Source organism: Calidris pugnax, unplaced genomic scaffold, assembly GCF_001431845.1.
Source record: "Calidris pugnax isolate Ruff unplaced genomic scaffold, ASM143184v1 scaffold24, whole genome shotgun sequence".
Taxonomy (NCBI): Eukaryota; Metazoa; Chordata; class Aves; order Charadriiformes; family Scolopacidae; genus Calidris; species Calidris pugnax.
The window spans coordinates 16,412,063-16,425,419 of NW_015090922.1; the positions used below are offsets into that span (position 1 = coordinate 16,412,063).

General features: G+C 58.3%; 1 protein-coding gene across 3 annotated transcripts in view; it reads right to left on the bottom strand.

Moving 5' to 3' along the window:
- SLC29A1 (solute carrier family 29 (equilibrative nucleoside transporter), member 1) overlaps positions 1-13,357 on the bottom strand; it is a 35,321-nt gene that overhangs the window by 9,285 nt on the left and 12,679 nt on the right. The window contains exon 1 of one of the 3 annotated variants that reach the window (XM_014951037.1): positions 4,239-4,396. The exons of 1 other annotated variant lie outside the window; for it this stretch is intronic. The gene's annotated coding sequence lies outside the window, so the exon portion shown is untranslated. Of the gene's footprint in view, positions 1-1,443; positions 2,707-4,238; positions 4,397-13,357 lie in introns of those variants that run through there. One more of the 3 variants, XM_014951042.1, reaches the window with a different exon arrangement.

The window sequence follows — 13,357 nt, forward strand, 5'->3', positions numbered from 1 at the left end:
GGGGGGGTGCCAGGGCAGGGCACTGTGCACTGCTCTGCCACGTTGTTTTCCCAGCTGCCTCCTGCTTCCGTCTGAAGAGCGCCCACATCCCTGCGCCAGGAACCCGACCTCCTCGGCAGGCACTGCCCGGCCGCAGCCTCCTGCCTGCTCTGTTTGTTTTCTGTCTCACTTCCCTAAGTGCCTCCTAATTTTTTCCACAAAGAGCTGGTGCCTGCCAAGGGGCGCAGGGGTCAGCACTCATTACGGCAGGGAACACATCCAGCCGCCGGCTCCTACAAACAGCCCTACAACAAACAGGAAAGGTCACACGAACCAACCAACGCCAGCAACAGGTGGCAACCCTGCTCCCACACCGTGAGAACAGCCCTACACTGAGGGACTGGGGGACAGAGGCCACCCTTCACCTCCTGGAGGAGCCTCCTGATGTTTACCTGGGCCACCAGCTTGGTGGCCGCATGGTCTGCGTAACAGGGGAAAGGAGGAGCAGTGCAGGACCTTGGCATTAAGGACATCCATTTTGTTCCTAGGGCGGTCTGTCTCATCCCCTCGGATGCGGTGTGTAAGCAGAAGGAGTAAGATAACAAGGAGGGGTTTTAACAAACCACAGGCTAGAGCCTCTGAGCAGGTACAAACAGGAGATGGCACAATTTTAATTGCCCGTTTGTGCAGCACAAAGGCCTTCAAAGACACCAAGTGACACCTGTGGTATCGGGCCACGCGCAGTCCCACTGCCAGCCCAGCCCTGGGGGCCCACGGCAGGGCCAGCCCTCCTCCAAACCTCCTAACCTCCGCAGAAAAACTGGCACTGCAGGACAGCCACACCTGCAGGCAGCCATCTGTCACCGGGCTTCAGAGATTTCCCCGTGTCTCCCTTCCCACACGTCACCTTTCCTCCTGCCTGCACCACAGGTGAGCACAGCACCTCAATTCCACTCAAGAGCAATTTCACGGTGCTGGGCGGGGATTCCATGGGTTTACACCCAGACACACCAGCTCTTTAAAGAAAAGTCCTTTACACCATAGCTGGTGTAGCACCGTCCTCGCAGTCCCTAGACAAGGAGCTGCTGTCAGGCCCGATGGTGAGTGCCACACGTCCTCCTGCCACCTCCTGTAGGGGATCGCTTTGCAGGGATAAGGTCAGCACTTCATCCAAGAGTGGCCAAGACCGGGCAGGGCCAGATGCCTCCCCGGGCTTCACCCCATCCCCTACATCCGCTTGCCCCCCTGAGTGACACCGGAGCCCTCCCGGCAGGAAGGCTGATCTGGGGGCCCATCAAGGTTTACCTGCAGACAGGGAACAAGCCCAGCACGGGTGTGCAAGTCACATGAAGCCCTGGTGGCCGTGACTCAGCTGGAGGATGGGAAATGCTCCGAGACCGCCTGTTTCATGAGATTTCGTATGCGTGCCTGAACTCTAGCCATGTCGCTCACGGGTCCTCCTACCTTTTGCCAGGGTCCAGGGAACCAGCCTCCCGGGCAGCGTCCTGCCTGCTTCCACCTTCAGCCACCAGCTGCGGGGACATGTGCTTGTATTTCACAAGACGTATGAGTGTGCGTGATTGTGCACCATCACTGCAGTGCTGCAACAGACGTAAGCCCTCCCAAAATAAGGGCAGGTAAGCTGGGTCAAATCAGAGGCCGGTCTGGCTCAAAAGCTTGTCCCCATCAGAGGGCAAAAGCAGGTGCCAAGAGAGGGTAAGAGTGGCACAGGCATAGACTAACTCCCTGACTGCTCTCCCAGCCTCCCAGCCAGGAGGGATATGCTGTTCATTTGTTTTGTAGCCCACAGCAGGTTTCGCTTCTGTGAAATCCCTGCTTCCCCCCCCGCCCCCAAACTCGGGAGCCCATGAGCGAGGGCAGCATCTCTCCCTGCATGCAGGGCCTTGAGCAGGGCCCTCACCCTCACCATCAAAGGGTGGATGAACATTGGAGAGGCTTCTTCATGCCAGCCACAGCTTTACAGGCCCGAATCGTATCCACCCTACAGCACATTTTCTAAACAGAGAAATTCTAGCTCACTTAGTCATCCAGGCACAGCTCCACGCCTTCGGTCCTCCTTGTTGCTTTCCTCCCGACCTTCCCCAGCTCCCCTCAACCCTTCCAGAGATGCTGGGGCTGGGGGCACACAGGGACTGTGAGGGGGTGAGACGCCAATTTGGAGAGCTGCAAAAGGCTTTCTTGCTTTGTTTCTGCTTTCTCACTCACAAAGATGATTGGACGTGTTTTTTAAGCACGAAATATCCAAAATAGCCCCAGGCATTGCTGCGAGTGGCCAGCTCAGTGTGTAATCTTGTTTGTGGATTTGGGGCTTTCCTTCCCACTATCAACAACTTGATTTTTATCTAAACTGAATTTCATCTGCCTAACAGCCGGTGTTGTAATGGTCTTCTGTACTCTTCCTAGCTGGCACTTGTCCCCATGAACTTGAGTAATCCAATCGTCTCGGCAAGCCCTGTCATCTCATTGCTCATTCCCTATTCCAGGTTGCTCACAAACATGTTGAAAAAAACATGGGACCCAACACAGCGATCTCTTTCCACCACAAAAACTGACCGCTGACTCCTACACCCTCCTTCCTGTTTTTGTACCAATTATGGAGCTACTCAAGGACCTTCCCTCCTGACAAGCCTGGGCTGAAAGCCCTGCTTTAATGTCTTTTGGAAAGTGGCATATGTGCCCCAAGTCCAGGGTCCCAACAAAATGCTGCCCCAGCTCAGGGGCTCCCCGGCAGGAGCCTAACCCCTGCCCACAGACCCTGTCCCTGCGCAGGCGCCGGGGCAATGCAGCAGATTCACCAGTCAGCTTTTCCATGAAGTTCCTTCCAGCCCTTCTTAGAAACCAGCGTCACATCATTCCCCCCTCCCAGTCCCCGGGGGCCAGCGCGGTCCTGAATGAATGACCAGAGACCACATGTGACAGCCAGACGGTTCACCCTCCCTTTCCTTCTGGTGAGGATCGCCTTGCCCTCGTGACTTGTTGCTGTCTAGCTTTGCTTTCTAACCTTTCCTCTGCAGTCGCCCTGAGGAGCCTCACAAAAGAAGGTGGAAGAAACTGCTCAGGCTCTTCTGGAGTGGACAGAGAGGCAAAATCTTCACCTGGCTCTTCTGCTATGGCCTCTTTTCCCCCAGTCCCCCCTCCCTCCAAAGGGCTGCAGCAGGCTTCCTACTCCTGAAGTGCTTCGCGAGCAGTTTCTATCAGAGAGCCGTCAGCACTTCCTATTCTTCTTCTTCTCCTTTCCGAGCCCTGCCTCTGCAAACAAGCTTTGCTGCACCATCCGCTCCCCGTCTGCTGATTCCTGCATCCTGAGGAGGGAGGTTGGCAAGAGGGTGGGATGGGGGCATTTCTGCTCCCCACCTTGCCTTGCAGACAAACACCCCTGCACCACAACGGCCTGGCCAGCAGAAAAAACCTGCAAGGCAGCCCATGCAGCAAGGTCCCTGGGCAGTATTTCTGACCTGCTTCACCTTCCTCCCTCCGTGGGCAAAAGGATGCAGCTCTGGTCCCTCTCTGCCTTCAGCCTTGCAGCGCTCGGAGCCAGCACACCAAGTCCCTGCAGAGCAGTACGGAGCTGTCCCCGCTCCCAGCGCCGGCCTTATCTCGGCTGCCGGGTGGCGTGGGGAGGCGCGGGGGGGCAGTCAGCCCTGCCGGGTGTTTTGAACTGCGCACACCAGCCAACTGCAACGCCCCTTATCTGGAGAGTTCAAGGAGCCCCGAGAGGCTCCCCGGGGGCCCTCAGCCCTGGCAGGTAAAGCAACCCGGCTGGGCAGCAAATCCCCCAGAATTTTGGGGAGTCCCCCAACCCGGTGGGACTCCAGCGCTGCCCCTGAAGGGCTTCCTGGCAGGGAGAGGGGAGCAGGCAGCGACGGGGCAGAGCCAGGCACCCAACCCCACTAGGCAATGCAGCTGGGACTCTCCACCCATCACCCAGTCCCCACCGGGGCTGCCCAGTGGGTTTCCAACCCTGTATTTCTGGGCCATATCGCTGGCCAAATACCAACAAGGGGGGCCTGGTGATGGCAGCCCCATGATGAGTGCACACACCTCTCTCCTCAGCACACGGCAAGTGCCCAAGCCCAGGCACTCCTGGTCCCCAGCCAGAGAAAGCCCCTCCAGCCACCCAGTAACACCCCACAGAGGAGACGGGTGCTCCTGCTCCGCATCCCATCAAACGTTGTGCCACCCAGCCAGGACATTGCCAGCGATGGGGGGACATTTTAATGTCACAGCAAGAAGCTTACCAGCTTGGTTGGTCCCAGACCCTCGCTCCTGGTCACTTCAGGCCACAGGACTGCAGGGAACGCACAGCCTTGGGAGAGGCAGGAAAAGCTCTGCAAATATTGGAGCAATCACCTGCTCCAAGGCCGGTGGTTCAGGGGTGCAGGAGGAGATACAGTGCCTGGGGGGGGCAGGATTAAAGGTGGGTACGTCATTTCTGAGGAGCTGTCAGAGGAGGAGAGATAAGCTGTGCTCGGGAGCTTGTTTGCAGAGAGAGGATTCATAGGGGCCGTTCCAAGAAGCTGTTTTCCCTGATGGCACCCACTCAGGACGCTGTCCCCAGGGGAATAGACCATCCCCTCCAAGCCACAACCCTGACCTGGTTCTCGGCAGGCTGGGGAAGGAGGGCTAGGTTCAGGCTCCATTGGTTGGAATTTTAGAAAAATAAAGACCTTTTTCTCCCAAGGGCAGAGGGAGGGATTTGCTCAGGGCTCCACTCAGTGCAGCTGCAGAAACCTCCAAAACCAGAGAGAAACCACCTTCGGGCAGCTTCTGGGGCTGCTGGGGGTGCAGGGGTGAGGAATGACCCACTACGGGCAGGCACAGAGGCTCCCATCAAGCTAATGCCACTAGCCATGGCTTCCTGTGGGACTGCCATGGGTTCGGGATGTCTCTCCCCCCAGATCTTCATCCCCACCTGGCATCCTCTGCAGCTGGCATCCCCCTGCAGCCCATGTCCGCAGGACTGGTCTAAGCCCCCCAGGGATGCCAGCGTGGCTGGCGGAGGAGCTGCCTGGCTTTGCCCGGGGGTCATGGGGAGGGGGGTGCTGCGGGAAGGGGTGCTCCCCTGGGGTCGGCCATGGGGCTGCAGCGGGAAGAGGCACAATGAGAGGAAGCCACGTTTCCGCTTCCCAACGGAGAAAACCCTACAGGACCCCTGGGGAGAGTGACCGGACACCATTAATGTGAAAATGAGCTGGGAGGATAAGCAGCAGCCAGAGGTAGCCCTGAGTCAGGAGCAAGTCCTCCTTGCACAGAGGAGCCTGGTGCTTAGTGCACTGGTGGTACAGGCCACCACGTACCAGGACAGCCATGCACGGAGGACAGAGGCAACCCCGGCCATGCCAGAGCGCAAGGCACAGTGCTGGCTCCTGCCTGCCCACAGTCCAGCTCTCCTGCAGGCAGGTGACACTCCTCATCTCCACCCACTCCTCAGCTGGGTGGGAAGAAGGATGCTCCCTGCTGGGTTGGGGCTTCGTTAGGTAAGACTCCCCTAGGGCACGGCTGCCAGATGCATCTCTTCTGGCTTTAGCAGCTTCCCCCCCAAGTCACGCTCGGGCTTGCTCAAGAGGAATCCCCACCTGTACAGATAATATCTCGTCTGGCCGCACCTTGGACAGCCGTGGCAGCACGTTGGAGGGATGGGCTGAGCCTATAGGACCATGTCCCCATTTTCCCCTCATGTCTGCAGCTGAAAGGAGTGAAGGTGAGATCTCTAAAGAGGAAGCTCACAGCAAGATGAGAGGAGACCAAAACAGCCCTTGGCCAATAAGTCTGAAGATAAGGACTTGGTGAACGCATGGGAAGAAGCCCAGGCAGGCCAGGCTGTGAGAGAGTCCCACAGACAAGGAATGAAGGAGAGGGGCAAGATGAGTTTCTCCATAGCCTGCTGTGCCTACCAGCAGCACGTGGCTACCTCAAGGTCACCGTTCAGGAAGCGGTAACGGAGGGAAGAGCAGGACAGCAGGAGGCCACCTGCCATCGGTGTCCCCCAGGGTGCTGGGATGGAGAGGGCAGAGGATTCCTCCTTCATTGCTTCATGTTCCTGGCCCCAGAACTGAGCTGAGAGCTGGCAGACCCAGGAAGGAGTAAGGCCAGGAATGACACAAAGGAACTGAGCAAGGAACAACCTGTGGCGAGGGGAGAAGGATGGGAATGACTTACGCTGCAGCCAAGAGGTTCTCAAAACAGCCCTGCAATGAGGGGCAAAGCATGGAGGGCTGTGAAATCATTGGAAAGTTCAAAAGCCTCTCTAAATCCTTTCCCAAGCTATGCATGAGGCCCCCGCTATGCATGGAGCCCCCGGCGGAGGAGGCTTGGGGGGCTCAGCTCAACCCCAAACACGCTCCCCCACCCCAGATGCCACTGTGCGCTTTATGGGGGCTGCTCTCCCCCAGGAGAGCCCAAGAGCCCAGGACTTGCTCACTCAATCCCCAAAGCACAGCTGCATCTGGAGCAAAACTCCGTGCCCAGGAGATGGAGGGCAGGAGAAGCTGCCCACAGCACCCCTCTGCCCACTGCCACCCAGGCACCTCCCACACCCTGGGGTACATTCTCCTCCTGGGGGAGAGGCCCCATCCTCCCAGCTCTGGCTCCTTTCCATAGGGAGCATGGTGCAGAGCTGGCAGCAGGCAGGCAGGACCTCCAGCTGGTGAAACACAGGCCCCTGGGCTGTGCTGCTCCCCAGGCAGGTGGGAGAGCATCCCCGGGGCTGGACGGACCCAGCCTTGTCCCTGCACCCAGAGGACTCGATGGAGGGGCCACAGCAGCTGCCAGCCCTGTGCCGGGGGGTTGGCACGGGGGAAGAGCTCATTTTGCCCCTGCTCAGCAATTTTTCAGCAGCTGGTCCAGGCTGCACAGCTGCTACCAATTTACTGGGAAATGGGGCGGGGGGTGGAGGAGTGAAATCAGGGCAAAACCAACACAGTTGTCCCCTGGCATCACTATCTCCCCAGCTCCCAAATTTTGGAGGGGCAATTCCTCCCTGCTGACCAGCAGCCCCCCTGGGCAGAAGCTGGAACGGACATGCCGGGGCCAACCACGGCCAAGCCTGTGGTAGGTTGAGGTTGGCTCCATCCTCCACATGTCAGCTGTGCCCGGCAGCCGGGACAGAAATACATGGTCTATTTTGGGTCCCCGCAGACCAAAGAGGCCTTTTGCTTGTAGGCCAGGTCAGGAACGGGGGCCCTGGCTGACTGCTGCTTTTGGCATGAAATGTCTGCAGCCCTACTGGGAAAGGGGATGGCGAGCAGGGAAGCAGGTTTTGGCATCTGCCGTGGTCCCGCACGGTCCCTCTGCCAGCCACCTGTCCTGCCAAGATCCCACTCGCTGCTCCGACAGCAAACCCCGAACTGGCTTCGGCTGCTACATGCAGCCATTTCACAATGGACAGGGGTACGACAGCTCTGGGCCAGGAGACAGGGCATGTCTGTCACCCCCTCACCCACCAAGAGGTGCCCCACGATCCCCAGAAACAAAAGGAGGGAGAAGGGATGGATGCCCTGGCTGGGTCTGAGTAGGGGACACTCCAGGAGCCACACACACCTGCACGTTTCTCAGCTGACTTTAAGTTAGGCTGAGCGGGAGGAAGATGCTGCCTGCTGGCAGCCGGGATTGCCACGTCTCCAGAAGAGCCGTATGGGCAGCGCAGGGTCTGTGGACTGAGGAAAGGAAAGCCAAGGTGGCAGCATGCCATCAGCAGCGTGGAGCAAGCAAAGGGCTTGGAGTAAACACCCAGGGCAGAAACGCCACCTCTGGCACCCTCTTCCCTCCTCCCTGAACAACTCTGCTTTCCTCAAACCGTCTGGCAGGACGAAGGTCTCACATCTGGAGCCAGAGCAAGACTCGAGGCGGACACCTCCTTCGGAGGGAATAAGTCAGAACCCAAACCTCCTGCTCTTGGCACTGGCCTTGGCTAGCCCGCAGCAAACAGGAAAACCTCTATGTGAGTAGGATCAGGCAGGGAGAGCCAACAGGAGGTGGGGAGCTCACCCCCGCGTCTGCCCAAACCCCAGCAAAACAGACTCTCCTGCGTGACTGACAATAATAAGCCTGGCCACAGGCAGGGAAAGGGCAAGTCACATCCCCTCCAAATCCCATCCGTGCAACCAGCCACCTCCCGGTGTGCCGCAGCCACAAGGTCCCAGGCTGCCTGGGACCGTGAGCATCCTTGGGGATGCTCCAGGGAAGCATGGAGACCCCTGCATGGGAGCCCCCCGCATGCTCTGCTCCCTGCAAGCTCCAAAACGGCACTTTGGAACAGGCTGGCATTGGCTTGCAGGCTCTGCTGGCATCCCAGCCTCCCCCATGTTAATTTGGGGAGCAGAGGAGACAGGGAAGCTCTGAGACCCACCATGGGGAGATCCGAGGATACCATAGCCTCTGGCAGAGTTGACTGGCCACCTGGCAAGGTGTCCTGCAGGAGCTTGCCAGGGTGCCTGAACACGCTGGGATGCCAGTGCACTCCCATGGCGATGCGGGTAGATAGGGAGCCCAGGGTCTGACCCCTGCTGAAGCAATCCCTTTCTGGCACACTATGTCCACACCTCGCAATCACTTTCTGGCACTCCACGTCCACACCTCGCAATCCCTTCCTGGCACACCTTGCAACCACAGGGAAGGAAGGGAGGGACAGCTGGTTGCAAATGACTAGTGTTTGTTTATCAGTGGCTGGAGCTATTTACTGCTGTTGGGTTTTGTTTCTGGTCGGAGGCTCCTCTTTTAGAGCCAGCCCAGCTGCAGAGCCCAGGTAGGGCGAGCGCAGGGCCCTATGGCAGCTCCCTCCACCCGCTGTGGGGCACGGCTCCTGCCCCCCATCACCCGGCACCCGGCTCCCGCTCTGCCTCTGGGGTAACATCCCCGTCTGGGAACACGCCGGCGGATCAATTCCCTGCTGTGGTTCACCACGCAGTCACACCAGCCTTGTATTGCCACGAGGAGAAGGTGTGAAGACGGGAAGGAGAAGCTGCAGGGGAGGGCGTATCGCTTCTTAATGGCTCGGTTGTGTTGCCGTTGGTCTGCCTCCTCCTGTGTTTAATGGATAGTGCTCCCGCTCTCGGCACAGAGACCTACCCAACCCCGCTGGCTTCAGCCACAGCCCAACACCTACAGACCCCCATGGGCTCAAATCACTGTGCTCCCCACGCGTACCCCACAGCAGCAGGCTCCCCGAGGGGGCAGAGGTCCCATCCAGAGCAAATAGCATTGGGGAGCCCCACAGCACTGAGGGAGGATATCCCAGCCAAAAAAATGCAATTGCCTCTAACTCGACCCTGAGACCAGGAAAAGAGAAGGCCTGTCGAAGGCAGGACAGGCAGCTTCCTTCAGCACTGAGCCCCTGGCCAGGACCAAGAAGGGGGCTGTGCCACCACTCCCTCCCACCTCCCAGAGATGTTTCTCCAGGAGCAATCCCCAAGCCTAAAAGATGGGAGGTCTTCTCACCAGGCTTCCCCACGAGCAAATCTGTAGCAAATGCCCCTTACCGTCTTTGAGCTCCTCCAGATGAGCCAGCCCTCAGCAGCAGGTGTAAATCACCTCTCTGTCCCTTTGTGGCACCTGTGGGTGGCTGTGCTAGGTGTGATGAATGAGGCAGCAGTGAGGACCACACTCAGAAGTGGGAGAAGACACGCAGAGTAGCCCAGGCAGGATGCCTCTCTCCCCAGCAGCCTTCCAAGAGGCTGGGACGGTTTCAGTGGCAGTCCAGTGGTGCTGGTACACATTCAGGTTGATGGCTTGTCCTCAGCCTAGCAAGGCTGATGACCCAGTCTTGCTGCTGTGACTCAGCCTCAGTACGTGGCTGGAGAAGGCTGTTTGTCAGGTGGAAGGCTGACCGCACGACCCTCTGGTCCTGCCGCTGCTCCCGACCCAGCTGCATCCTTCCCAGCCTTGCTCTTCTCTACCTCCAGCCCCTGCCTGCCTCCTCCTTTCTGCTCACTCCACAAATTTCCAGCTGGAAATTTCCCAGTGAGATGCTTTCCCATCAGACAAGTCCTAAAGGACGTGAACTAAAGCAAATCCCACTGGCAGTGATGTGATGGGAAGAAGGCTCTGAGGAAATCTGCCTGATTTCCTGCTGACTTCTGCATGAGCCGGCAGGCAGGCAATAGGTCTCTGCTCCCCTTTGGCCTCAAAAAAAAGTCTCCTCCAGTCTCCTGGAGATGAAGCCTGACTCTGCTCACTCATGGCTTAACTAAGAGGCTGAAAGACAGCCTCAAGCACTGCACCCAGAATGCCAGGGTCACGAATTTGTGTCATGGATGGTGCATGACAACCATGCATACTTAATGCTGTGAGCCTCCCCTTTCTCAGGGATCGGTGAGACCAGGGAAAAGCCTGCTCCAAGCTGGAGCAGGACCAAAACGTCGCAACAGTGATGTTCTTCACACTACCAGCATCAGCAGTGAAGTTACAAAGGGCTAGCACTATCCCTACGCAACAGCTTCCCTTATCTCATGGGAGCAACAACCCTCACACACGTTCCTCACGCAGCACCACGGCTCCTCTCCCATCTGGAGACTCCAGAGCCCATGCACAGCCAATGCCCCGACCAGGTCTGCAGGGTCTGGAGTGGGAGGTGGGAGTGGGGTCCCTCAAGACCACACATCCCGATCTAACCAGACCCACCCAGGGACTACCCCTGCTCCATATGCTTCTTTCTCCATCCTACATCTTGCACACTCTTAACCTGGAAAGCACTTGCTCTTTATCGCACTGCTTAATCAAATCCTAATTGCCGTGTGGCTGTTAAAACCCTGAGTCCTGCCCATCTGCAAATGCCTGTAGCTCTCACTCTGCGCAGTGGTTTGCACCTGAGCCAAGTACAACTTAGCATGGAGATGTGACCCCAAGAGCTCCAGCTCCAGCCCCGCAGCCCCAGGGCAGAGGTAGAGCTGGGGGACCCAGGAAGGTGTGGGGAGGCGAGTGGAGTGTGCACCGTGGGGTCGGTGCTGAGCTGGGAGGGAGAGCAAGCAAACAGCATTCTGCTGATAAGAATGGGTGTTGCAGCTTCCTTAATACTTGCCAAGGACCACGATGTTACACTGGACAAAAACAACTGAGGTCTACATGTGTCCCAGAGAAGGCACTGGAGGCTGCCTGCTGGCTTCCCAAAGATGGTGGCCGGCATCTTCCCGTCGGGACAGGGCAGGAGGGGTGCTCCTGGGCTCCCTCTGGCCCAACAGGCCAGTCCCCAGCCCTGACTCTGCCAGGGGAGCTGGGAATGGAGCCGGGCACAGGAAAGAAGAAGCACAGCCGGGCACTCACAACACGGGAGTGCATGAACAGGTACCTTGTCTTCTGTGCCCTGGCTTCCCCCCAGACCACAACAAGGAGGGAGACAGGTCAGGCCAGGGCAAGAACAAAGCCCATGGCTCATCTTCAAAGAGGAAGAGGCTCATTAATACCTCCCAGCCCAAGATAATGAGAGCAGGGATGCCATGATGGGGAAATGATGCCAACAGTTAATTACGCAGCTGAGGGATGGAGGGAGAAGAGGGACAACTGCAGGACGGAGGTGCCACACTACCCTGTGTGCTGGCACTACATTGCTGGTTCAGGCTGGAGTACATCTCTTCATCTTCTTCACTCCAGGTACCTGCTACAGCATAGGCCCTCGCCTCTCATCTGTGCCAGCTGGGGGGGAACAGCCACTCTGCAAAGATCTGGGGCCTATTTTACAGCCCTCAGAGCCGCACAGAAAGCACCCCTGCTTTGTGAAGACCTTCTCGATGAGCCAAGAGCAAGCCTACCTGTCTTTTCCAGGAGCAAAAGGCAACAGTGGGAGCAGGAGTGTGCTAGGGGGCACACATGTGGTGTCGGCACTGCACTGACACCATATCATAGAATCATAGAATGGTTGGAGTTGGAAGGGACCTTAAAGACCATCCAGTTCCAACCCCCCTGCCCTGGGCAGGGACACCTCCCACTAGACCAGGTTGCTCAGAGCCCCATCCAGCCTGGCCTTGAACACTTCCAGGGATGTGGCATCCACAACTTCTCTGGGCAACCTGTTCCAGTGTCTTACCGCCCTCACAGGAAAGAATTTCTTCCTGATATCTAATCTAAATCTCCCTTCTTTCAATTTAAAACCATTACCCCTCATCCTATCGCTACACTCCCTGCTAAAGAGTCCCTCCCCATCCCTCCTGTAGGCCCCTTCAGGTACCGGAAGGCTGCTATGGTACCAATGGTCCATGAGCCATACTCAGACAACCAGTGAACCCGAGAGAAAAGCATCCCTGCCTAGTCACGTCCTGAGACAGCTTTGTAGTGAAGACAAGCCCGAGGGAGCCTGAGGCTGTCCGGCAGCTCACAGGGGCTGGTGAGCGGAAACGATGCCGCCAGGCCGGGATGCGGTGCAGGAGGGGAGTGGGATTTCCCGTGTCGGCATTCACAGAAGTCCCTCAATTGTGTCGGCTCGCAACAGGCAACTGAGGGGCCATTGGGCTGCTTCCTGCTTTGGAGCAGCCGGGAAGCGCATCCAGCTGTGGCCAACAGCTGCACAAATTCCTCCTAGCAGCCCCTAGCCCTGGGGAATCTACTGGGCTCAAGGATACAGGCTCACTTGTCTGCGATCCCACAGCCCCAGGGCTTGGCTGCTCCTGCCTTCCCACACAGCCCGCAGCTCCACAGCCCGTTCCCAGGAGGCAGATGGGAGCGCTGGTGAGGACAGGCAGGGACTGTGTTGGTCTGGCAGTATTAGCACCTAGCAGGGGTGTGAGGCTCAGATTTAACGGCAGAGGTGGGGAGGATGGCACAAAAGGGCTCCACAGGAGCACTCGGTGCTCCCGCCTGGATCAGGCTCTCCGTTAAGGCAGCTGGTTTGCTCAGGAATGGAAAGAAACGCTGACTGAAATCTTCCACAGCATCCCACAGCCAACTCGGAGCATTTTCTCGAGCAGGACCTGGAACAACCCCCCGGGCCAGCAGCTTTGCTGCCAGCCAAGGGGGCTCTGCTCTCACAGCAGCACATGGCACCCAGCCCACGTGCTCTCCAGCGGGTCCCCACAACGTGCGCCCGGCTCCGGCACCCAGCAGCCGCCGTCGTGCTCACACACACTGGTGACCAGCAGAGATGCACATCCCTCCAGCGGGAGAACCGCTGCACAAACCCCTCCCTGAAGTCCTTCCCCCCAGGCGTCAGAGCACCCCCAAACCCCCAGGCTGGCTGCTCCCCTTCGCATCCCCAAAGCCACATGCTCTTCCCTCGGCAACAACTACGGAAGAGGATTTGGAGTTGCCGTGAGAGGCAGCGAGGAAACCCATCCTGCCCGCACCCCCCCTCCCCGCCTCGCATCCCAAAAGGCGGCATCTGTGCATCCCCCCCCGCCCCAAAACTCCGACCCGCGACCCACGAGCCGCCTTA